At 40.2% G+C, this 26,802-nt stretch overlaps 2 long non-coding RNA genes across 3 annotated transcripts in view; both read right to left on the bottom strand.

Annotated features, from left to right (window-relative positions):
• Positions 1-10,079: 10,079 nt before the first annotated feature.
• On the bottom strand, positions 10,080-20,237 carry LOC130597334 (uncharacterized). Of its 2 annotated transcripts, none has more exons than XR_008971731.1 (3): positions 18,541-20,237; positions 16,494-16,639; positions 10,080-11,930 (listed from the first exon to the last, which is right to left on the bottom strand). It is a non-coding gene; the product is annotated as an uncharacterized LOC130597334 (long non-coding RNA). The 2 variants fall into 2 exon arrangements; XR_008971732.1 differs by having other exon boundaries at positions 16,508-16,639.
• A 3,067-nt stretch (positions 20,238-23,304) lies between these two features.
• LOC130597335 (uncharacterized) overlaps positions 23,305-26,802 on the bottom strand; it is an 8,422-nt gene continuing 4,924 nt past the window's right edge. Inside the window, exons 2-3 of the long non-coding RNA XR_008971733.1 lie at positions 26,130-26,243; positions 23,305-23,496 (exon numbers count right to left, since the gene is read on the bottom strand). This is a non-coding gene — a long non-coding RNA (uncharacterized LOC130597335). The remainder of the gene's footprint in view (positions 23,497-26,129; positions 26,244-26,802) is intronic.

The following is a 26,802-nucleotide window of genomic DNA, read 5'->3' as shown; positions in this document are numbered from 1 at the left end:
TCCCTCAAAGTGTTTACAGGTGTTTAATCATTAAGAACGTATTGAGGAACACATTAGAACAACTTGTATATATGGGTTGTTACTAAAGAAAATCCACTGATCTCTGCCTCAAGACATACAGCAATTTGAACAAATAACATCATATTGCAAAGCAGTGTATCATTTCTCTACTTTTCAGCTATGATGAGGTATAGGAGTTTAAGCAAAAAGAATGGGGAAAGAATGGTGATATGTCCAAGAAAATCCTGACATTAATAACACAGAATACGATCAAAAGAATACAAATACCATCAAATACATACACTTGTGATTGGATTGGTGTGAGGGAAGTGAATATTTCACGTCTTCCTATTTGCATGTCCTGTCACTTTTTGTTCAGAGCTTTTGATAGAAAATAAAGCTGCAGTAAAATTTAATATGAATGTAAATCTGGCTGTGGTAACCTTGCAGTGCTTGTGGAAAAAAACCAAAGTATTTACTATAACACTTTCCAAAAGAACATTTCTAACCCAAGAGATTTTGTGCACAACATCTGCAATTTCATTAAGGGACAGCCATATACTTAATACGTTTGGTCTAGCAGAGATTGGTCATAATCATCTTTAAATCCTTAAGTGGTAAAAATACAAAGTTTATGGCTGGTATGTACTGGAAGAGAGTTTTCCATCAAGTGTTAATGATAAACCTGCTGCATGTAAAAACTACAAAAGGACAGTGCCTCTTTAACAGGGACTACTATTTGTGCTCCGTGGAGCTTTGCAGTATTAGTAAAGCAGCATGAAAGAGTTGATTTTCATTTTATGTTGTGCTTGTGAGGCATTAACATGATGTTCTAACACTTGTAAATGAATACAGCTCTTGCCTAATCTGTCATTTTAATGCCTTATAGATTTTATTTCACTCTGTGTTGTACCAGATTCTCAATAATAATAATCAACTGCTTTGTTGTTCTCTTGCAGAAATTAAATTTCTGGAGTGAGTGTGCAACTAATAAAAGATGTTGCTTGAGGAAACAAAAAATAAATATGATGAATCATAAAAGTTGTATGTAGGGGGTTGCTCATATATGAAAGACAATTACTGAACCAGTGGTAAATTCATCTGATTCTCATATTGTCAACAGCTTAATAACTCTCACAAAGGGTTTAACCATAGTAGCTTCGTCTGTATTGCTGTCTGTAATCACAAATGCGAACCCTGGAGATGCTGGTGTATATAGGAACTATGTGTGTGGGTACAGGTGTATAAACATATATGTATTATATATATATATATATAGTACTTTAAAAGGCTATTGACATTATCATGCTGTGTTCTTTTCTTAACCTGAGCAACTCTGCTGCTGTGCGAACTTTGGCACTTCTGTAAGCCTAGCCATTTGTGGACTTCTAAACATGCCTTCCAAGAATCTTAAATACAGGTTAGCCTTTGGCTTCACAGCGAAAGAGAAGTAGGGGAAGGGAGTGTTGTTAAGAATTCATGTCTCTGAGATGCTCCTCTTGGAGTCTGTTGGGGTCTCCTTACTCTTTAGTAAATAGAGTTCACTATGCAACAGTCCGTTCGACTGGTATATGGATCAGATTTTGGAATAAACCAGCTGTAATAACCAGTACAATTTATTGCCTGATATCCACTGTTTACTCCTTGAGGACTTGCAAGCAGAGGTGAAAGGTAACCATACTATCAACTTCACATTTTAAAACCACCTTTCTTTAGCTAAGTGGCTGTGAACAGAATAAGGCAACAGGCAACCAGGCTTTTAACCTTTGTAATACGTGTATAAAAGCATACCCTTACTTTTTGGTGTTATCTGCTTCTAGTGCAGCCTCATCTTTTGGCTTCTACTTGACAATGTGGCCATTAATTTTACTTTCAAGTAGTCAAAGTATTGTATTTTCTTCTATTTGCTGAAGTACATGCAAACAACGCTACAAACAATCTTTTAGAGGAGTGCAGGGGAGTTGATAAGGATGCTTAAGCCTCAATTCCTAAAACAATTTTGCATCCAGCAGTTCCCATTAGGCATCAAAATGAAATAACAAAAGTTCCCAAACAGCTCGGTTTCATTTTAGCAGGAACTGCAGGATACCCAGCACTTCTAAACCTTTGTAACTTCCCCAAAAGCAAGTGGAGCTCCCCTAAATAACAAGCTACTGCTGAGGAGATGAAGTACTTCTGGGACCTGGAGGGTCGTGGAGCATTTATTGCTATTGCCAGTTTCTTATTTGGACCTGAATCCAGAGCTGCTGGCAAAGACGGGGCTGCTCAGGGACAGAGCTTCTTTCTGTCCTGTAACACAGAGTATGGCTTTGTGTACCTAAGTGACATCATCACGTAGCCTTAGCCTGGCTCTTACCCATACTAACAGTAACCACTTAGATTTTCCTGTTTCTTCATCAGATTTTGCTAGGAAACACAGCTGGAGGAGGATCTGGAGGTTGTCTTCTTTCATGGAAGAGATTGTGTTTGATGATGACTTTAAATGTGGATACAAACAGGGAAATAAGTTACAGAAGTGACAGGGTTTTTTATTCACTGTTAAATGCCATATGATGCAGTTACATTTATTTCTTCATGTTGGTGCTGTGTATAGGTATGCCTGCCAAAGCGTAGGTCAAAGCACCTAAATGAAGAACCCAGCTGAATAAGAGTTGTCAGTGTGACCATCACATTTACTTCATGAAATAGGATAATTCAGGCTTGGGGGTGAGTGCAGAGGTCTTTAATCCAGTGTCCTGCCTAAAGCAAGATCGTCTGTTAGGTCAGAACAGGTTGCTTGGTGTTTTGTCATGTCAAGTCTTGAGAAGCTCCAAGGATGGAGCCTGTACAACCTCTCTTGGCAAGCTGTTCCACTGCTTGACATTGTTGTGATTGAAATGCCTTGAGTGCATGATGGAAGCGATGTATGGGGTGTGATACAGGTTTTTTTTTGGACAAGCTTGGATGGTTACAGTGACTTAAATCAGGCCTTAGTTCTTGTGAGAGGCAACAGGGTCTGGCTGTGGGCAGAGCATGGGCCTGGGGGCCAGGCACCCCCTGTGTTTCCATTTGAGTTTTGCCTATAACTTGCTGACTGCCTTCCAGCAAGTCACTTTTACCCCTCCGTTTCAATTTCTCCATTTATAAAATGGGGATAATAATACTTACCTACCCTACAGGGTGTTGTGAGGATTAATTAGTTGTTGGTACAGCTCTTAAAAGATGTAAATAGCCATATAAATGCTGGATGTTATCATTATAATGAGAAGCACACAGCACTGTAAGAAAAGAAACGGTCTCCAAATAGGTTGTATCTGCCATTATGACCCTCCTCAAGAGTAGCTTGTGGGGTTTATTTGATACATCAGCAAGCATCAGACTTCCAAATCCATAGTTTGATGCTCTGTTGCAGCAGTTAAGAGGTTTTTTTCTTTCTCTTCCCAGTTATTTATTATAGGCAGTGCAAGTTAGAGAAACAAGCCCAGGTAAACATATGTAGTGGTCCTGCTTGAATAAGCACTTACTTTTATGATGTTTATGTTAAATATATAAAGATCATTAGGAGGACAAGGTGACACAGCCAGTTATTTTGATAGCCTCGAGGCACTTCACCACTGACACCTGGTGTTGAATTCCAATTGGAAATGACCCAAGTTGTCATCAAAGTAGGAAGTTTGTGTACCTAAACCTCAAATTCCAGAAAGCATTTAATACTAGAGATGACAGTGATGATAATCTGCTCTTTGACAGCACTTCCTTAATTATAGTGTGCAGTTTAGAACCTAATGTGAAAGGGGGGGAAAAAACCCAAACCAAAGCAAAAACCAACCAGGAGGGCTCGTCAGGGTTCCTCTGACATGCCAGAGTCACTGGTGCCAGCAACCAGAGCTCTAGTTAAGTCATCTCAGCAAGTCTAGTAGTGAAGCTCTGTTGCTAGGAATGTTAAAATGCCCACCCAAGAGTAAAAATCCTGTCTCTATAACTCATTGTACAAAGTAGGACTCTCACCATTGTCATCGAAGTCACTGGGTCAGATCTGATTTCTTTTTTTCCCCCTGTATGAAATGGGAAAAAAACCTGCTGTTCATAGATTTCTGTTTAATAGTGTTTGCCAGACAAAGTCGAATTTTCACAGCACAAGTTCTATAGCTCGAGAGTCCTATTCACTCAGCGTTTATTTTATAGGTCTTTTATCCACCCTTTCTGGCTTGGAAAAAAAAAAAAGAAAGAAAGAAGGGAGAAAAACCAGGGAATTTACCCACTTAAAGTAAGCTTTGCATCAAAACTCTCTTCTGGGGTTTTTTTGTAGTGTTAATGAAATCCAAAGAAGACGTTAATAATGATCTTCAGACACCGACCTCGTACAATGAATATTAACAGCTAAAAAATGAGAAGTATTTCCCACTCCAGCAGGAAATATATACTTCTCTTTCAATAAATATGGGTCCTGTCAGGTAATATTTTATAGTGAAGTGTGATCTAGTGGTATGAACATATGTTTGAGAGCTACAACTGTTTGTCTTGTAATTCTCCAGCTTAATTCTCCATGCATTGCATGGAGATCTTTATGTGTCTGGTACCTCATGCAGTTGCTAGAAGGTGTTGAGTTAGTTATGTCTGCAGTGATTCTGGAGGAGGAGAAATTGGATTCCTGGTGGACAATGGGTGAAGTATTGTCTCGGAATACGTAGTAAACCTTCAAGTCCTGTTTGTATAGGTGAACAATGCCTGAACCCTCTGTATCTCTGCAACCAACCTGGGAAATGTATGGATGTTGGGGTTTTATAGTGCTTAGGTACTGTGGGTTTGTTGTTTATTTTCGACTGTAGGTGAACAAGGAAATTCAGAATAGGTCCCACTTTGAAGTTGCGATGTGGTCTAAGGACTTCTGAGGCCACTGAAATCAGCTACTTCTATCCAAGTTAGGGTAAAGTCAAGAATTAACATATTTTGATTGCATGTTCAACCATTTAGATAAATAGGTTTCCATTTGTATATTCTTCAGAGGCATAAACCAAACCAGATGGTGTGCAATATTCAGTTCACTTTGTCAGGAAGCGTTCATACCATTTCCAAACCAACCTGTAGAGGCACCAGCTCAGTTTGCCATGGAACACAGTGTTGGTAGGTGGGTGGGTTTAGTGAAAGAAATACAGAGAGGCTTTCCCCAGATCACCCAAAGTTGGGCTGGAAGCAGCTGTTGTCAACTTCTGGTTGTGTTTAATATGAAGTCTTTCAGGAGAAGAAAGGTTCCTGTGCCAAACACGTAACTTCTAATGACCCTTCCATGGGATGGAAGAGCACGTGCCGCTCAGTGTTGCTATTGCTATAGGAGATGCAGCCCCCTTCAGCTCTCTGATAAAGCTGTGCCTGATAAAATGTGTTTTATTTTGGCATTATTGTGTATTTTGCTCTTGTATGTGCTTGCTGGCCACATAAATGTCTAACGTTTTTAGTTTAGCTAAGTTACTAGCAGGGATATCTTGTGGCAGGAAGTCCTGTAGTGTATTTGCTCACTGTAAAAAACCCTGTTATCTGTTTGGAGTTTGCTGCTGTCTGATTTAATTAATTACATCATTAAGTTCTTGAACAAAACAGGCCGAAAAGTTTTATATTCTACATGCTTTTAGGGGGCTTTGCCATGCCTTACCAACACATGGGGTTTAATAACCAAAGAGTGCTCAGCTTCATTAAGTGGTTCAGTAGAACTTGATAGCACAGAGGATCATGTTACCCGTCTGCTACCATTTCTGCCTGCAAACAGTTTTGGACTCCTGTGAAAAGAGAAAGTTGAGTTTTGCAGTGTTCTGAGTTATATTCCCCTTGTATTTGAAAGGAAGCACCTTGCAAATGGGATTCTGGCTGGTTATTATTATCTCTATATGTAGATAACTCTCGAATAATAATGTGTACAGGGATTTCTGATGAAGGATAGGGAGGAAGATGATTGAAGGCAGTTACAGATGGAAGTCACAGATTCCTCTTGTATGGTGACAGTTTCCAAGCTCTCTACAGCAGATTTTTCTCTGGCCTAATATGTAGTTTATCATATTTCTCTCACTTTTTATGACTGATTTATCTTTGCTTTGAGTTCTTTTTCTGAGAACGCTTACAGCACCCAGCAATGAATAAATGTAAATGATTATTTATGGTTTGTGGAAAATGACTCAGTATTTTCTTTAATTCATTATAGTGATGAGAGGATTTCTGTAGTATACAAATATGTTTATTTCAAACCGTTTTGTATGGTGTAGAAACCATTCTGTTGGCCACTGAGTCTCGTTTAAAAGAGCACGGGTATTGTTTCCAGTGGGACATATGGAATCCGTGCATTTTGGGGTGTATACTACAACCAGGTCAATCTGGGGCTTGCAGGCTTTTCTGCTGGGTTTGTTGCATGTAGTGTTGTTGTTTTCTTTCTTTTGGGGGGACATGATCCAAAATGTAAAGCAAAACTTGTGGGAGGCATGCAAACCTACTGGCGTATCTGTTGAGAGTGGAAGGAAAAATGCTTCTTCAGACCCTTGTGAAGCAATATTGCTTAATTAACCCTACTTAAGCCCTACCTTGTGAAAAGGTTAATGGGATTTTTAATGACCTTAAGTGGTCAAGGCCTCAATTTTACATTTCTTCTGAAAGAAAATGGAAAATAGAACAAGAAAGCTGTTCAAACTTCAGTGAATCTGGGAAAAAATAGGTTTACAGCAACAGTTCAGGTCATTTCCTATTTCATTTGAAATGGTTTACCCATTCCTTACCTGGGATCCATTGGCATCATAGTGGCTATCTGATGCACCCAGTGGCCACTAACAGGATCTGTGTGTAGACTGCAGCTTTGCTTCCTGGCAGGGTGAAGGGTCCATTGCTCTGCAGTGACTTTGCACACAAAGAGCCAGAACGGAGATGCCAGAATGGAGATGCAGCACATCATACCCTCACCCCAACGCCTTCCCTAGTATTCTCTCTGTGTGGTACTGCTTCTCTCTTTCCCTCTAGAGATAAATACTTTATCAGTGCTCTTCTTTCTGCCTTCACAGGCACCAACTGCCCTTTCTTTGAACAATAGCTAAACTGGTCCATATCCAACTAAACTCTCACTATAGAATCATAGAATGGTTTGTGTTGAAAAGGGTCTTAAATTCATCTAGTTCCTGCCACAGGCAGGGACACATCACTCTGGTTTTCATCTCTGATATCTGCTGCTTCTGTTTAAGACCCAAGGAACAGCTTGTACACCCAGTTTGTCTACCTTCCCCAGCTATACCCATAACTCTTGGGAAGGTCTTGTGTTGACCATGTCCCTAGCAGCTTGGGTTCAGCTGCAGCCCGTTATAGAGCACAGGCTCATTCTCTCTGTCTGATTTTGTGTCAGCCCAATCTCACTGCAGCTGTCTTTGCTTTGAAGTTTTGTGAGCACTTGCCTGGTTTTGGGTGGCTCTGACCTTGTTGTGTCATACTTGATTCTTCAATATAATCCTGTTCAAAAAGTTATCAAGTTGTTGTTATTGCCACAAACAAGTGGTATAATATAAGTGCATCCATTTTTGAAACATTACTATTACTAGTAATAATTGTATTTCCATTCCCATTGTGCCGTCTGTCTGCATGTTTCACAGTGGTTTTCAGACCTCATTAATGAATGGAATCAGAATAATGGCTTTGGTGAAGTAGACAAATAGCGTTAATAAATTGAGAGTTTATTTTTGAAGCAAGGTTTCTCCAGCTGATCTAATCTGAGCTGCACCGGTAGTGCATATGGAGACAAAGGTGCTCAAGAAAATAGAATTAAATAGAGTCTTTAGGCTTTATCTCTTAAAGTCTAAAGACTTAAAGATCAGCTGATAGGTGATCGTTGCTTTTCCCATGATATAAACCCTAAGTTCTTCCTATATGCTTGCAAGAATGCCCATGATTAATTTACTTTGCTACTTGTTTTCATTAAGCAATTTCAGGTAATTTTCACACATTTACTTGAAAAGGCACTTGAGCTATAGGTACATATTGGGGTACATATTGGGCACTTGAGCTACAGGTACATATTGGGGTACATATTGGGCACTTGAGCTACAGGTACATAGTGGGGTACATATTGGGCACTTGAGCTACAGGTACATATTTCAGGGTATTCCGACTATGAAAGGGCAGTAATTGTGCAGCTTATGTGGAAGATACCATGCATTAGTAGAGCTCTAGTAGAATTATGGCTGTTACTCTTCATGAGCTGGCCTCAGAGGGTGATACAGATGTTCTGCCTGGCAGAAAACATACACACCCATACATGCATAGTAATCACTGCATTGTAAGAGTTAATTAATAAGAGAGATATTGCTTGTGAACAGTCAATACAGCAATGCATTCATCCACAGCGTCAGGAAAGTGCATCCTTTGAATTTATCTAATTTAGTATATGGCAGAACACTTTGAGTGCTGCAGATGAAGGTATTAATTGCATTAAAAACCTGTTCATAATTAGGTTTGGAATGTAACTGTAATCCCTGGGATCAATGGATCCTGACACCTACCAAGTGGCGGGAGGGTAAAACCTTTTATAACCCCGATGAATGCTTGTGTGTGTCACATCCTTATTACACAGAAGAGTAGACGTTAAAGGTTGGGGAGTGGAACTCAGGTGCTGTACAATTTGAACTCACTGCAGTGGTGTCGTGTTTCGTTCCTTTGGGCCCATGTCAGCAGTGGCGTTGTCGTGGTTTAAACCCAGTCAGGTAATTCGTTCGCTCACTTCCCCCCCCCTTTCTTGCCCTCCCCCTACTCCCGGAGGGACGGAGAGGAGAATCGAAAAGAATGCAACTCCCACGGGTTGAGATAAGAACAGTTTAGTAACTAAGGTATAACACAAATCACTACTGCTACCACCAATGATAATAATGATAAAGGAAATAACAAGGGAAGAGAGTACTACACCTCAGCACCAGCCAACCGATAACTCGCCCCCCCCCAGCCCGACCAAGCACTGACCGATACCTCCTCCAACCCTGCAGTCCCCCAGCCCTTCCGGCTAACTCCCAGTTACATCCTGGGCATGACGTGCTGTGGTATGGAATACCTCTTTGGTCAGTTTGGGTCAGGTGTCCTGTCTCTGCTTCCTCCCAGCTTCCCCTCCTCCCTGGCAGAGCATGAGGCTCACAAAGTCCTTGGCCAAACCAAAACATCGCTATCAGCTCTGTTCCCGAGCTGAAAGTCAAAACACTGCACTGCACCAGCTACCAAGGAGGAGAAACATGACTGCTACTGCTGAACCCAGGACAGGCGTGATTGTTAGGAATTCCCTTGAAGCCAAAGAAGTGTTTCCGGATGCTGAATTTTGCATTATACTTTTGGGCTTGGCACTGGCAAGAGAGCAAAAGAATTAAGTTTCTTCTCAGAAGTCCATGGCATAAACTTTGGCTATTGCTTCTTTGTGGCATGTGAGCATCTCTCTGAAAGTGTGCATTCCTTATAGCTGGTGATCATATATATATATATATGTATACGCATACATATGGAGAAGAATACAATTACTTTATGCAAGTCAAACTCAGGGGAATTAAACATGGCCACAGTCCCTTGTTCCAAAAGCACTCATTAAACCTTCAGGTTTTGAAAATGAAACTCTGTCCACATAATGCTTTCTTTCTGCGTGAAAATAACCAGCAGAGAATCTTTCTTTACTACCTGAGGTAGGAGGCAGGTATACATATATTCCTGTCATTCTCTGTACATGTTGTATGTGTGCCTATTCTCACGCTCATTCAGACATGCAAACACTATGCACACAGAGCGCCAGCAGTACATGCGGTGCTTCCCGAATGCAGATAAGTACAGGCACAGTTCCTGTAGAACACGTGCATGCTGTATCCGTACAGAAAGACACTGTAACCTCAGAGTTTATTAAATCAAAAGGAGCATTTAAAAATTGCTTAACTTAAATGGTGTGTCACTTCAAGCTGATTTGTGGGAAGCTGTTAAATAAGTCTTCCTGTCTCCCCAAAAACACCCCAAGGATCAGTTCTCTAATGTACTGTTCTGCCATCAAATCTGTACAAACAAGTATAAATGTTTAAAAAGTAAAGAATCCTAATCAAGAGACGGGAGCCTTGCGCTGCTTAATAAATCCTGCCTTCAATTTATTTGTCTAGTATTACAAAGGCAGAGGAGATATCAATTAATATAGGCAAAGAGGACCCATAATTTATAATTAACTGGCAAGTGGTTTGTAACAAACAGCAGCACTGAATCTAATAGCCAGTAGAAAAATAACTAGTGTTGATTTGTCCCTCGGCAAATTAATAGAGTGCTTATCAATGACAGGGTTACATAAAACTGCTAAATAAATAATCATCAGTGAGTTAGAGTGAAGCAGATCTTTAACAAGCTTAATCTGAACCTCTTGACATCTGTAGACTATGAAGAGATTAAATACTAAGAAAGGGAAGCTGCACTATACACATTGTAAGCATGCTCGGTAGCTGTGCAAGATCATGTTCTTAGGTAATGAGAAATAAGGAAACATTTTTATTACAGAATTACATTGAAAAATGATTTTCATTATAATTAGACTGAAAATTATAAAAGGTATATCAAAGAAACGCTGAATTGGAATTAACCAGATGAGAATGGCACTACATCTCCGAGCAATGAAAACACATCAGCGCAGCCGGGTTTGATATATTTTTGGCTCAAGGATTTTTCTGGGGTTTATTACTCACCTTTGTCCATTCCTGGTTTCTGTGTCACTTCTGCTGATATTCCCTGGTAGCTCACTTAAATCATCGCAACAGCTAAGCAGTGCACCTGATTTTCAGAATGTGTCTTATTTATGAGCCTGGAGATATATATATATTGGATATAATTTCTAGACATGTTTTACTTTTATAAAGGCTTTTTGTGCAATAAGTCTATGTATGAAGGTCTCTCCAGTCCTTGCTTAATGAGAATATGAGTCAGTTTTGGCCTGGAAAGCTCACAGATCTCAGAAGACCCAGCTAGAGCCATGCTGGGGAATCTTAAAAGGCTTTGTCTCCAAGTGGACATGTACAGCAATATTCTTCCCAAGGAAGGGGAGAGCAGAGGCTGTTTTTCATTGTGCTTGATGCACAGGGATTGGAGATGTAACACAGATCCTGTAGGGTCACCAGTAGCTCCTTGCGAGACAGCTGGTAACCGGTTTATGGCTGTGTCTCCTTTGCAGATGTTTTGGCATCAAGGAGGAAAGGGCTGTCCTCTCTAAGACAGCTCTGAATTAGACTGGAGCATGAATTCCAGGGAATTAATTACTCCTAGTTTTTCCTGGAGTGCTCTGTCCTTTCTCTGGCTCTGAGAAGAAAGGCATTTTAAGCCAGTGATACTGCCATCTCTTTGGGACAGCGAGGCAGTGTGCGAGCAAAGACAGAGCTGAGTAATTCCATCAGAAAGCTTTGTTGGAACTTCCAGGAGTTTGATCTGGAGCAGAACCTGACCTGCAGTGAAGGGCTGCAAGTCCGTTTTTGTGTGTGAAAGCAAAGCTGCCCTGACACAGGCGGGCAACATCTGGGGAAGAGCATCCTTTTGGGAGCTCACACCTTCTTGTCCATCTCTTGTAATCCCCCTCATCCTAAAGGAGCAGAAGGACTCCTACTGTATTACTACTCATTCAGGGGAAGTTTCTCTTCTAATCTTTTCAAACGTGACAATGAGGCAGTCCAGGTACCAGAGATAAGTAGCTTGATGAGTCTGAATTACCTTAGGTGGTGTTATGAATAGGAGCTAATCGTCTGTCTGCAGAGGAGATCTTCCTGGTGAGGAGACTAATTTCATCCTTTTCTAGCTTCATAGGTTTGGGGTGTGTGTTTGTTTGGATTAGGCTGTAGATTTCCTCAAACCTATTTATCGGTGCTAGCAAAGAACATTATGAGCAAAAGAAACGTTATCTTTACATCCAGCATCTCTTTTGCCCCTTTTCTAGACTCTTCTCCCTGTAAAGGCTGAGAAAGAGGGAATTTTTGGGACCCCACGTGCAACAAAGGCAATTTTTTCCTAGTGTAATCTCAATTTTCTCTCTCCCCTTCTTCTCCCCCCACAAAAGTTAAGCCTCTCTCAATATTGATAACACTATGTATTTAAAAGCAAGAAGCTTCTTCTTGCTTTGGGTTTGGCAGCATCTTAGCCTAATGCAGAGCAGGTCCACCCCTACTTAGCTCAGTGCAAGCTGAGTAGTATCTTTAAGATCACGTGCTGTGTATACTGCTTGGTTTATGTCTGTGTATCACTGTGATTTGTCACCCTCTGCTATTTTTTACAGATTGTTCCCAAATTTAGTAGAATCCTCCTCCAGCTCCTCCAACCGCAAAGAGCTGCCTGCTGGCACACAACTGTATCACTCACACTGGGTTAAATCAGGAACGAGCGAGTTCAGAAGAATGTATTTTTCTGTTGTGTAATATCATAGCATTGTGCTATTCTAGAACAAACTGTGCCATATATGTTTATGGGTCTGTTTATGGATCTCCATTCATCCTACATCAGGTGGGCCTAGAGACTGACAAATGTTTGTTTCCTTGGTAGCAGTTGTTTCACATCACGTCTGTGATGTCCAGATTCCTGTATGGGAGCAGGGTGCTGTTGCTATCCACCTCTACCATCTACTCTGTAGAGACTGTTTCTGGCCTCATAATTGTTTTGTGTTCCAAAGAGCACCTTTCACAGGAGCATATCATGAATCAAAGTGTGAGCTTTTGCAAGGCTGGAAGGAGTGTTGTAAGTAGGAGACGTTCTTCTGCTGTGTGTCAGGTTGAGCCGAGACAGACAGTGCACTGGAAAGGAGAGGTTTTCTGTGTGCAGTAACAGGTAGATGGTGATATGGAGCAGAATCTGTGGAAAAGAGGATGTTAACTGTGAAAAATACTACTTTGAGTGGGTGAGTGCCTGTGGAGACATGAGCAAGGAGATGGGGTACGTGGTGTACTGCGTTCTTCTCATGGCACTCATGCAGTGACTGCCCCAAAATTCAGCTTTTTGAAGTGGGGTTTGGGATATATATAGAAGTAATATATATATGTATATATATGTGTGTGTGTGTGTGTATATATATATATACTTTTTTAATAAAGAAAATGTAGTAGCTTTGCACATTGCTGTCAACACTGTGGTAGGATCGCCCATGTCTAAGGTGCGATCAGGGAGGTTACAGGGCATTCATCAAAATCAAGCTGATGCAAGCATGAGTACTCCCAAGAATGAGGCCTTTTATGCTGGCAAAAATGCTGAAGGCTGAAAAGGGGCTAATTTATTTAAATTATCTGTATACATGTCAAGCCCCATAGTTTTTCCAGAGGAAGCTGACAATTGCAAGTTAAAGAAAGCTTTTCTTAAACATAACAACAAAAACCTAAGAGAGAAGGTTACACCAGGAAGCCCGAGCACCTGAGACAATAAGCATTTGTAGGGATGCAGATGCACAAAAATCCAGTTTTCTGCTATTAAGCTTTTAAATGTCAGTAAATGGCAGTTTAGTAGTTCATTTGCTAATAATGATTACATTTCTCATTAAAATGTTTCCATCATTATTCTTCAGGTAGAAAAGTGTAATTCAACGATTGTTACATCAATTATACTTAAAAAGCTCATTAAAATACTGAAATATTATCTCTCATAGCCAGAGTACTTTAAGAGTACTGTACTAATTACAAACGGAATAAACTCTTGTAATATCAACCCTTTGAATTGATGCCTTATAAATTCTTAATGCAAAGCTAACATATAAAGTGTAAATCAAATATATAGATCCAATAAAACAAAACCTTTTTAATCTTGTTTTACCTTCAGAAGGGTTCTGATTATTGTAATTAAATAATGCATGATATAATAAAGATCTAGGATGTGTGATTATTTCATTGGCAATTGAATATTGGTGCTTTTTTATTTATGCGAGCAATTTATCATAGGCAATATGCATCAAGCATTAAAATATTGATACAATTATACCTATCCTGCTGAACCAATAAAGAAACCTGTGACATGGTTCTGCTGATGATACAAGGATGGTTTGAAATCCTTGTTAAATTTTAATATTCTGATGTGCTGGGTTATGCTAATTCTGGTACAGAATAATATCTCGTGTATCTGCTCTTCTGCCTTTATTTGTGTGCGATTACAAATCCAGCTTCACTTAGCATGGATCGCAAGTACCGCTTTGCTTGCTGCTCCATTGGTCACTCCTAGGAAGAAGCGTTAAAAGACAGCTTTGATTTTCCCCTTTGAGAGTGGAATATTTTGCTATAAATACAACTGTTTAATTCTGCTGCTATTTGCTGTTATTGTGTCTAAGAGTTTTGCAAAGGCCTCTGGCCCAAGTCAGGAATAACTTGCCTGTAGTCAGTGGATTTAGTAAGACTGGTTTCAAAGCAGATGCGTTTTCATTATTGTCCCACTTTCTTAAGCCTACTATCACGGTGTCAAGATGAAACATGAAAGGAACAATCAGCTTCTTTCGGTTGGAACAGCAACTGCCAGGTCAGATGTAAATTGTGAAATTGGGCAGAATTTCCATATCTTTAATCTTCTAAACCTGGTTTCTTTGTAAAGGAACTAAAAAGCTGTACTTAATAGGCCAGTAATTATTTTGCCACTTTCATGCAGGTAAGCTGCGGTGCAGAGGACTACGTAAGGCTGTCTACTGAGCTAGCCTCGTCAGTCAGTTGAAAGTAAGCGTATACTTAACAGCCCACAACCAGAGCACTGGGTGCCCACCTTCATTTGCTATTTCAGCCAAGTCAACTGTCATGTAGAGACTTGTATCTCCTTGAACAGGGTCACGCTGCCGAAGTTTGTACAGGATGAACCTATCCCACCATTCACATGGTCTAATTAATTTTTTGAGGGAACATTCCCAGCATGTGACACGTTTTAACAGCACAAAGAAAACAAAATGGCCTAAACCAAATAGTTGCATCTGTGCTGGCTTTCAGAAATGCCCTTTGGTTATCACTGTTCTTTCAAGTGAGGAAAGAAATTGCAAGCTTCTGAATAAACAGCAGCAGAAAGATCAAAAAGTGCCAGCAAAACATAAGGATTGTATAGCTATGGGTGAAATGAAGCCCATTGCTGAGGGTCATCCTTGAACAGATTCAGGATTTTCAGAGCCCCAGTAGTGAGTTTTTCACTTCATGAAATTATAAACCCATCATTTACATGTCTGATTCACCACGTTGATGAGCACAGCCTGCGAAGTGTTGAACACTCGGTCCTCTTTATGCTCAATGAAGGAAGAAAGCATTTAGTATCCTAGAAAATCAGAAGTTCTGGTTTTCCATAGCTCACCATGAACTTAATCATGGGGTTTCGCATTCTCATAAGAGAATTTTTCTCCTCACTAGATGTACTTGTTTTTCCTCAGTAGATACTGCCTGATCATCACAAGTGTTTCTGTGTTATATTTACGAGCTCCTAGCTTAAATTAAAATCAAGCTGTCAGAATGAATAGTCCAATGACCAACAGCTGGTATCAAGGCAACTACTGAATTTCAGATAAATATAACCTAAGTGGGTAAAGAGGAACGTTTGAATATCAGGGAGTTTTTAAATCCAAAATTGAAAGCTTTCATGGAATAAATAATGGGAAAAAAAGAGAGTTAGTTAATGAAGTAGTTTGCTTGCTAATTGAGTTTAAAAAATGCAGTAATTTGTAGGCATATGCTGGTGTTTATGGTTAATTCCTGTTTCCCTCGCCCCCAGCTTACAGCCAGGAACTATGAAGGGACCACATAATCACAGTGCTGTCACATGGATGACAGTCTGAGGACCCCATGCCTCTACCCACTTGCAATTTGTGGGCACTTTAACGCCATTACTACGCGTACATATTACCCTTCTGTATGTACATACGTAGGAGCATCAATGTTCTAAAGCAAACGGGTGGTGATGCTTGGTAGATAAGACTATTTTCATTCTCATGTCCATGTATATGCCTTGTTTGAAATTGTTTTGCTCCTTGGTCTGCGTTGTCTCTCTACTGCAGTTAATTGGGTGATGGTTGAGAGAAAGGAATTGGTAACGTGTAGCTTTGAATCATTCGTTGTAAAGAAATAAAGATTCTTGGGGCTTATTAGCACTGGGAAATATATTAATGGTTTACGTGTTCAAGTAGCAGCCTGTACTGCAAATGTGCACCTTCCAATGTAGGTACTTTTTCTCTATGAAAGTAGCTGATTTAGTCAGAAAGGTGACAGTTAGGACTCGTTGCAGGAGGAATTTTTTGCATCTTTGCAGAGTGACTTTTTTTTCCCTGTACTTTACCATAGTGGCTGTCCATCACAGTTGTTATGTATGCAGGCTGAGTGAGCCCGCGGGGGATCCTAGTTATTTACACTCTTTTTCAAGCTTCGAAGCTGTTATAATCATTCGCTGTCAACTTTGTGCTGACACTGAATTTTACTTTGTGGTTTTTTATGCTCGGTTTGGGTCTAAAATACTGGCATCCATACCCTCCACTGTAATTCTATGGGTGACTGAGTTGACCAGCAATATACAGTATTACTAACGGAGCTTTAGAAACCTGCTGCATATGGAGATTTCAGGATTTGTTGATTGTGGACAGTAAACAAAGTCCCCAGGCTTTACGCTTTTATCCAAGTGGTGGCCCTCAGGAATAAGCTGTGTACCGTGTTTCATCTCGTTGCATTTTCATCTGTGGAAGAAAAAAAAAGTAAATATTATTTTCCTTTCCTCCAAAGCTGCAGAGTTAGAGCAGGAAAACTTTTTTCCATTGCATTTTTGATTTTCATACTCGCTTGTTTTTCTCCAGGCCTGTGTTTTAAGCAATGCATATTTGTCTGTGATCACCATATGTTTAGCATGAAGCTGCAGATAGTAGCGGAGCTGGTAATGGGCTAATACTTCAGATCCAAATTGAAATAATGTGTTGTGTGAAATGTTGGGAATAAATTATCATGAAAGAGCATGCATTGACGAATATATTGGGTTTTTACACCCTTTTAGGTTTAGAAAGGCAAATTTTCATGCTTGTGCTTGAATGTCTTTGGTCTGCAGTACAGCGAATAAACTTCTTTCGTGTGTGCACTAAAACCTTTCCCTTATGAACAGGCCTCTTAACCTCAGATGCCATCACACTGCCTGATTCCTGCATGGTTAAAGGGGGAAATATTCATGTCCAAGTTACTGGCTCCCATATGAAATTTCAGGTGCTCTGGGGCCCAAAGGGAGCGATTGCACAAAATGATACGACCCTGTTCTTAACTGGACTTGAAATAAAACTGGTCAAGGAGCTTGTGTGCTTGGTCAATGTAATAACGTAGACAAATAATTACTGAGCAAATCAAACACACTTACACTTCAGATGATTTTGAAATATTATCTATAATCGGGCACTTCTGTGCTAGGAGGAAAGGTTAATAAAGTAATTTAAAAAAGATTGTGTGGAGTATTGCAGAAGCAGAAGAGGACTGGTGATCATAATTGTTAATCTCCTGAAACACCAGTCCTCTACTGCACCAGGCGTATATTTTAGTACAACTCCGTATTGTTCATTCCACTTATTACTGTATTATACTGCTTAATTACCTTTTGTAAGAAATCTTATTTTAGTTTTCTTTAATAACAACTAATACTGATGGAAATATGTCAGAAGAAAAACTGTTTCAAAGTCCTACCTGCTAAGGGTTGAGATTAATACATTTGCAGTAGATAGATGTTTGGAGGCTGAGTGACTACAGAAACTCTGTTGTGAAATACCACAATAATGTGGGTAAATACATCTTCCACTACTCTGTTTCTAGCACTGTTGAGCGTGGATGGAGCCTAGCAGAGAATACAACAAGAAAGAGTGAGGTTTTGCTTTCTGGTAGCTGTGATTAGTTCCTTTGAACCACACAGTTCATGATATTTCAGATAACCAGGATAAGATTATTACTTTTCTTTTAAGGCAAAGAAATGGAGATACAAGCTTAAGCAAATGAATGCTCTGTGTGCAGAAACACCTCATCTTAGTTTTAAGCTGTCTGTTGTTTACCAATGCTGTTACGTTCCTTAGGTAGAACCTTACTGAATGCAGCTGAAATTCATGCAGCCATCATGAAGCTGTACTTGGGCTCACAGTGGTTGAGGTTATAGAGATAGCTAAAGGTTATGGAGCAATTGGGAAGTTAGAATCTTCTTACCCTCATCCAGTGTCGATGAATGGGACTGCTGTGCCATTTTCTGGAGATGCCACAGGTTGTGCTGGTAGCAATTGTGTAGGTCTCTCTTTTGGGAAGCCGGTGAGTTTTGAGATGGACATTTGTAATTTTGGCAGGAAAATGTTGTTCACACAGCATAACTTCACTGCCAGTTGCCAATCCTGGTCATTCATGGCAAGAGAGAAAGAAAGAGAGGAGGAGTTGTGTGTGTGTGTGGTTTTTTTTCATGAGTTTGGGTTCATCTCTCACTCCTTTAAGTGTAGCTTCTCCTAGATACTGAAATGCTTCCATCAAGATAAACCCAGAAGCCTTCCTGTGGCCATATACATTGCTAGCTACCCCACCAGTATCTCTGTGCCCACTGCTCATCTTTAACCCAGAATGTCACATTTACCTTGTAAATGGAGCAGAAGGTATGTAGCAGTTTGAAATGTGGAGTCTACTGCAATTCCTGTTGTCTCCTGTGCCATTTGCCTCCTCTTGGATGGCTGTTTCCAGAAATACAGTGACAGCAGCTTGCAGCTCCTGCAGAATGCTTCCCCTGATTTATGGTAGTGTGGCTGCTGGTCAGGGTAGCAGGAGAACCAAGATGATGAATATAATGGTAAATATTTATAACAGTGAGTTTATTGTGCGCATATTACTATGGCTTGAATTGAAAGAAGTCTACTGCAAGCAGACGTGACTTTGTGAGAGAAACACAGGCCTGTTCCCCATCTCCAGGGGATATAATCCTGAGGATGTCTCAACAAATTGTTTTCTCTAGCGCATAATTTTGGCTGGTAGCAACTAATGTTGAACGAGGATACGGCTGTTTCTTGCATCTTCTTTAAAAATTCACCTGAGTGATTCAGTTCTGGTCGAAACAGCTTCTTGTTCTCTCATTTATAACACAAATATCTGAGTATGGTGTTGAGCTTTGTCATCTGCACAGTTCTATATCAAGATTGGAGTTTCCATGTAACCGTTGGTAGATATAAGGTATGCAGGTAGGGAAGGAAACTGGATAACATCTATATGGGCTTTACATAATTAAGGCCAGAGCACAGCACAATGGGACTTTCTTTTTTGCAAATGAGAATCCAGAATTTCACACTCTGAATATCTGAGTTACAATACACTGAACAGGGTAGAAAAGCAATATAGTCATAGTAATTACTTTCATCTGGCAAAATATTTCAGTCAGCAACGACTAGCAATAAAGTCAAATGATCACCTTTAGTATATCTGTTACAAAAACAACTCTCTCAAATCAGAACAGCTTAAAATAGCCACTGGAATATAAAGCATCAGTTCTGGAGTCACACATTGCTTTCCTGTTTTCACGGGCTGTGGTACGCTCCAAACAATTGGCTTGAAATGCAAGGGATGGTTTCAGGCAAAGGGGGGAAAATTACTTCAATTAAAGATGCCTAAATGAAGAGAATACTATCCATCATGTTGCTACAAAAATAAAATCTAGTTTTTGGGCATTTAGGTTTTATACAAATCACTTATATCCTCTTTAAAAGAGATCTTTTTATTATTTTTTTTTTAATATATAAATATAGTGAATGTGAAACACCATTAATCCAGTAGTAATATCATCTGATAGTAGTTAATCCCTTCTTAGGGATAGCTTTGCCTGGTCCTTTGGAATATAGAAATGTGCTTTTACTGTTAGGCATTTTGTTCAAGCATCAATCAGTTCTTAATGCTTAATTGTCTTCTTTTTTGCCCCCTCTATAAAAGACCACCAAGTAAAATGAATACTGTCTTCAAAGGTATTTCCTTGGGAGTCTTATTACATTCCTTAGCCAGTCATTTTGTATTCTAAGGTTATGGATCAAGGGCAGTGCCATGCCTGTGGTTTGGACTTGGCTATCTGCTGTGACAGGATGATGCAGACGTACCAGAAGATCCTAATCTGTCAGAGGAAGTCTATTAAGTTCAAGCCCCTAAGCTGTCTCAGCCAAATCAGTGATACCAAACTTACATTTGTTTTTGTGATGACCATTCATTTTGGTCAAATGAAGAAATTGCTAGTGTGGGTTTTGTGGCTCCAGGGGTGAAATCTATGAATGTCACGTATCTTTTAGAGCCTCTGCTCTCTCTGAAACATCATTGGGAATGCTTTTGAATGGGGGGGGGGGTGTGAAAAAACCCCCAACGCACAACCATTTTTATTGCAGCTGTTTATAAGTCACCTTGATGATAAAAAGTTGGGGAAAAGAAGCATTAACTTCTATAGAAATAATTCTTTTTGCAGAATAATAGATAAGGTTGGGAAAAAAGCTAGGCTGTCTGCAGACAACTGTGTAGCAGGAAGAAAAAGCAGGTTTGAAATACATCCGGAAAGATTCATTGTGTTTTAAAATGGTAGCAAGCACTGTTACAGACTGTGGACCTTAGACTTGTTTGGAAAGCTGGGGACCTGGCTGGTTTTGAGGTCCCCTGAGTGCAGGAGACTGAATAAGAGAAAGAAGTATTTTCCTGATATTTTCCTAATTTCATCGATGTAAATACAGTTTTTCAATTTGTTTAAATATCCACCATTATATACTAAGACATGTATCAGATTAGACCTTTTTGTGCTGATTTAGCCATAGAATTAAAAATACAGGGTAGATTTGGGCCATTTTGGGGGAGATAAGAACAAATTTCTTATTTTGTAGCTTTTGAGCTCCAAAGCATTTTCTGTCTCAATAGTATTTGATATTACTCTTTCCTTCTCTCTCTTTTGGCAGATTGTAAGGTAAAATTTGGTCCCTATTGAAGTCAGATTTTGGCCATACGCTTCAGTGAGATCTAGTTTACCTTCTGTACATAGTCCCTATTTGGCTGCTGCTTGTCTGGTAAGCCTTCCACCAAGGAAGATCTGAACTTGTGAATCCAGGGTGAATCCACATGATTTAGTGAATCTAAAGTATTGTATTTGGTTATGTTGGGAGTTTTCATCACTTCAGTGGGGCCATGCTCAAAGTAAAACTTGCAGACCAGATCAAGCAATAAATGGCAACATTGGGTTAACCTTCGATATGCGAAGAGATTGTGTGTGCAGTTGTGTAGGTTGGGAAGGTGTTGTATCCCTCTGAAACGTTTCTGACACTTGGCTCAGCTTTTAATTTGTTCTGTTTTCCTTCTGGGTGGGGCTGGTTAGAAAACTGCAGTCAAAACCATTGCATAAAGGGTGTGGAAAAGAGGAAAGCAAGATCTGGTGGTTAGAAAACGTGAGTTTGATTATGCCATGCTGCACCCCAGCTTTATGAGCTCCGTTCTCCTACTGTTTAGTTAGAATTCTCACCATGGGAGAGTCTTATTTATAAGTTTATGTGGCTCTCCACTCCTCTTCCCATTCCTTTTGACCCTGCTCCTGTTCTCTCCTCCTCCCTGGTTGCCAGCTACTCTACTTAAGCCAGCTAATTCTTCAGGAGGGCCTGTTTCCTCAGGAATGTGAAATGGCTTTCAAAATCCTGAGCTAATTCACCAAGTTCCCCACAACTAGCAATAACATCTGGATGCAAAATGTGTGAATGGAAAGCTGCTGCGAGAGGGATTAGGGAATAGATATAGAATGGAAAAAAAACCAAACTACTCAGGCTTTTTTGGTCACGTTTTTAAAAGTAGGCTATGTTTAGACTAATGGGGCTTTTTTTACCTAGGAAATTACACTAGAAAATTAATCTAATGAATGCCTTTCCTGCATAAGGGTAAGATAAACATGATTTTTAGGTTTTTTATAGCCAAATAATTTCAGAACGTGATGCATACATAAAAAGGAAGTGATTTTTTTGTGTACTTGCCTTTATGTAAAAAGGTACAAGGTGTGTCACTTCTCCTGGGTCTCTCAAAATGGATCGCTGACTGTGAGAGATAGTAATTAATACACGTTTTTGTGCAGGAAAATCAAGTTTGCAAAGATGTAGTTAGGGCCATTTGCTTCCAGAAAGGTAACATCGGAAGGAGAAAAAACGAGGAATATTTTTTAATTGTAGAAAGTGCTGAGTTATTTTAAAAAAAGGAATTTAATTTAAAAGTTAACCTTCCAAAACTTTATTCGTGTGCCTGCCCCTTTGTTCTCATCAGTGCCTTCACTGGAAACACTGTTGTGAAGCCTAATAATAGGCAATGCCAGCACCAACTGTGTAAGTTCCCAAACAAGTTGGGCCTGAACTGTATGTTTGAAAACCAGCTTAAATTTGTCCCCGTGCTCAGGAACCTGCAGGACTGTTGCCTGTCTCTCATCCCTATTCAGAGGGATATTAGCATGCATCAAGCTAAGGTGTGAATTTACAGCATCGTCGCAACACCGTGCTAAGTCTCAGTCACACTTTTAAGCTTGCACTGAGAGCACCTTTGCATGGTTTGCTTTAGCAGAAGTGGTTTCGGGGTGCATCTGCAATGCAGGTAAAGATGTGCCTGAAATCAGTGTGCCTGAAGTCCACTGTATGCAGATGGCCTTGCAAACATCTCATCACAGGGACCGCATCAATATTAACGCTGCTTCCGGCTTCTACTTTTGGAACCATGTATAGCTCAGCACTGCCACAGCTGCACTGCTGCCAGTTTAAAGGTGCAGTGTAGCCTTATAAATATACTTCTGAAATGGGTGAGAGCGCTGTGCTTCCTGTCTGCACTCAAACACCGTCTTCTCTGGACCAGTTTGGACACGAGTCGCTAAGCACTGTGGGTTTACAGTTGATCTACAGAGTATGTCAAGCGAAAAAGGCAAGGCTTCACCATCCTTTGGTGTAAGGTCAAGCACATAGGTGGTTCAGTCTAACCTAGGCTGAGCTTGCCTATCTGAGTAGCCCAGATTAGGTTAGTGGGTGTTTCTGCCAAGGTCAGCAAAGCATTTCTCTGTCCTGGCTTTGACAAACTGGTGCTCTGCAGATCCACCTGCTGCTTCTGCAGTGGTTGCAGAAGAAAAAGGAGATTCCATGTTGCTCTGTGGGCTGATATGTATTGGAAAATGCAATGTTCAGCTAAGTGGAAAAAAATCGGAGATCAAACCCCAAAATCAAACCTGCAGCACATTTTTGTTGCTGTCTTTGTGCTTCAAAAAAAATTATCTGTTCTCAAAATTAAAATGGTAGAAACCAAGCTGGTGAGCTCACTCTAAAATGACATGTAAAGGTATTCCAGCTAACCGCTTCTGCCCCCCCCCCCAAAAAAAAGCAAGAAACTGGGAAAAAATTCCCATCTCAGATTCCAGCAGATTGGACTGATCCCTCATATTTCGTCTTTCCAGTCACTTGGATGTGGTGGTTAATCATTCATGCGTGTTTTGAAACTGAAGTTGCTGATTTTCTGCTTTGGACTGCATTTAGAGCAATCTGAGGGATGCTGTAACCCCGATTAGCTGGCTACCCTGGAGTGAAAAAGTGTCTTGCTACTGCAGAGATGTTGTGGGTACTTTGGGCACCCCTTGGAAACCCCCAGGAAAGTCCTTGCACTCCATTCCTGAATGAGCACAAAGAAGAAGTTCCCAAGACAGTTTCCTGTCAGGCAGAATACCCTGTGATATCGGTTCTTTCTGATTGCTCCTGCAGACTGGAGAAAAACCCTGTTTGTTTTTAAAGCCCCCATGTATGTGTACAGAACTGATTTGAATAATTTTAAACAAGTAGCAATATACGATATTGTTGCTTATGGCAGTTGAACAACTAATCTGCTCGATGCAGTGATACTAAATACGCTTCAGAGAGCGTGTGTCAGTCGCCCGGTGTGTGTGTTAGAGCTCTTCAATAAGGCTTTAGTTATTTCAAGTCAGTATTTTCCCTTAGAATCCCCCCAGCTAGAAAATAAAATGAAAAGCCAAGCATCAACCTTGCATTTCAAATATAAACTGGAAACAAACCCAATTTACAATTCACTCGACGAAAATAGTTCTCTTCTGCTATAATTCAATTCACATTTGGTTTGTTTGAGGATTCATGTATTATAACCCTTCTTGCTCGCACTTTGGAGTATCTTTGTTTGTTGCATCCACTAAAGCTGAGTTTTATTTCTTTTATTGTTATCATCTTTATTTTTCTGGGTTTACATTGTAAGTGGAGGCCTCCCCCTCCCGACAAGACCTTCCACCTGAGGGCAGCACAGTCATCAGCTCTCACTAACTTACGCAGAGTCAATCTTTCTCATCCCAGTCCAGCTTCATCGCAGTTCCAGGTCAGGTTTTGTTTTAATCCCCCCCTTACATTGTTTGCAATAATGAGATATGATCACTCTAACTTTTCAAACCTTTCAACTTCATTTGACTGGGAGCTGCATCCTTTACTTTACGTTAAAATATAGAGAATTTACCTCTGTTGTTCCCTGTGCCATTATAGCGTACAGCATCTTTCTTTGTCTTACCTTAATGTATTAATGCTAGAAGTAGCATATGCAGAGTGAGGTGCTAGGAAGGGCTGGATATCACTATGAAGATGTATGCTTTTAACTTCATGCTATTCCAAATGAAACTGAACCTTTTTTTTTTTTCCTCCTATTCTGAGATTTCTTCTCTTAAAGTGGATGCTGACAGTGCAAGAGGTAACACCTTTCAGCAGGTAAAATATGTTGTTACGGAAGGGATGTATGGCAGGGCTGCTGACAACAATTAGCACATGCTACTCATTAACAAATGGAGTTTACAACTGAGCCGAAATGGCAGGCTGCCATCAGTGTGATAGTTACGGGGCAGTTTAATTTCTAACGAATGTGAGCACTGGATTAGTAACAATATTCAACAAAATGCTGCCTGCATTCTCTTATGGCTTTCATTACCAAATTGAAAATCTGTGTAGATTTCTGAAAATTACTTTTAAATGTAGCCAATCTCCTCGACTGCAAGGCTTGATTTGCTGGTGAGGGAGTCCTGCTGTGAGATTTTAATGAAAGATCATAGTGCCCCTCCAAGACCGTCAAAGAGCTATGGGCCCTAAAAGACCTGAAATAATCTGTTTTACTTTTAATGGCAGCCATTTTATATTCATTAAGATCAAAATGCAGTTTTGCAGGCAAATTGCAAAGCTGTTCCACTCACAGCTTGAGAACCTGGAGGCCCTACAGCTTTTTATCTTGTTCATAAGCAAATATGCAGTTAATATCTTTTAATATGCTTTGATGCTTGGTACCTTATGGGTACATTGTACTGGAGGTTAGAGAACTGCATGTTTCTTTGGCAGTGCTAGCAACGAACTAAAGCACTAGTCCTTTTATTTCCATAATGGCAGAAGAAATGAGTCTTTTTTTTGCCTTTCCCCCCCTTTTTTTTAATACGAGCTCTGCTCAAATAAATTGTAAAGCACGGTGTAGTATATGTTCAGGGTCTCGTCCAAGGCACCTTTTTTTCACTACATTCCATCTGTTGGTGGTTCTTATTATTTAAATTTATACGGCCACATTATTTAAATGTAAACAGCCAAATAAGATAGGATCAAATCATTGGCATCTGGGAACTGTGCTCTTATCCTCTTTGATTGTGAGGTTGTGTGCATTAATAATGGAGTTCTAAAGACTGTGATTCCACCTGATATACTGTATGACCTTAACAGTTGTGATTTTATCAGGGTTTCACTGTATGAGAAAATGAAGATATTTTGCAGCTCATTTCTGGCAAGGTTAGTTTGCATTACCTCCTGTCCAGAGTAGCTCTGATTTTGTGTGTGTGTGTGTGTATTTTAAGTATGATTTTGGTCCTTGATTGCTGTGTTTCTGCTCATGTTACAAATTGCATTCCCTCAGATTGTTTTCAGTGAATGAACTTTACTTTCACGCTATGTGTGTTGGTTTAATTGCATGCTTCAAGTGATGCGTTGTCATCTCATTGCGAGTTGTGGCAAACTTATCACTGGTGGGCACAATTCTGCTCTGCTCTGAAGATGTAGCTCAGGATCTAGGGTTGCAAAGAGGAAGCCCCTCACTGGAACGGGACAGTGGGAAAGGTACTTAAATAAGCACCCTCTCTGAAGGATGGAAATATGCAGAAGTTTGTTGTGGTGAGCATTTTCTGTATCTTACCTATAGGGTAAAACTTAACTTTTCCTGTCTCTTTTTTCCTCTTTTCTGTTGTTATCCAGTAGAAGGTGCAAGAGTGTCATGCCCTGTTTTTCCTCTTCCAGCCAAGAAGATCCACTGGAGGTCATATAAAGAAAAGTGTCAAAACTAGTTGATTTAAGAAAGTGGTGTCAGCCTCTTTATGGAAGCTATTTCCAATCGTGTTGTCTCAAAAAGAGAAAAGAAATTGCATTAAGACAGCTCCATCAGGAGGGCGGGCTCACTGTCCCGGGGCCCTCCCAACTTTGTGCGTCTCTGTGCCCCACAGCCTATTACAATATTGCATGACATGTTTACAAGTTCTAACATCTTACTTTGTGCAACTGCCTAGCTTCCTTGCAGGGGCAGAGAACTTCAAGCTTTGTATGTCTGGCAAAGATGAGGGAATTTGATAACCTTCTCTCTTTGGGTCTTAGGGCGAGTTGAATGCGTCTGGCCTGCCAAGGCACAATTTAATGGGCTTCTGAAAACACTCAAAAGGCAGACATAAATGTGTGGATGGGCAGGCAGCCAGGGTGACCTGGGGGATGGGGCCAGTCTGATTTTAAGTAGGGTAAGGTCGTGAAGGAATGTTTGAGGACAAAGCTGGCTGGGGGAGTGCGCTGAAAGCCTAATGTTTGACTGGAATGGATTTACA

This window comes from Pezoporus wallicus, unplaced genomic scaffold (genome assembly GCF_028554395.1).
Source record: "Pezoporus wallicus isolate ANWC-B61680 ecotype Strahan unplaced genomic scaffold, APGP_CSIRO_Pwel_v1 contig_6714, whole genome shotgun sequence".
Lineage (NCBI taxonomy): Eukaryota > Metazoa > Chordata > Aves > Psittaciformes > Psittacidae > Pezoporus > Pezoporus wallicus.
The sequence above is the reverse complement of the archived record's forward strand: the minus strand, read 5'-3'. Positions and strand labels throughout refer to the sequence as shown.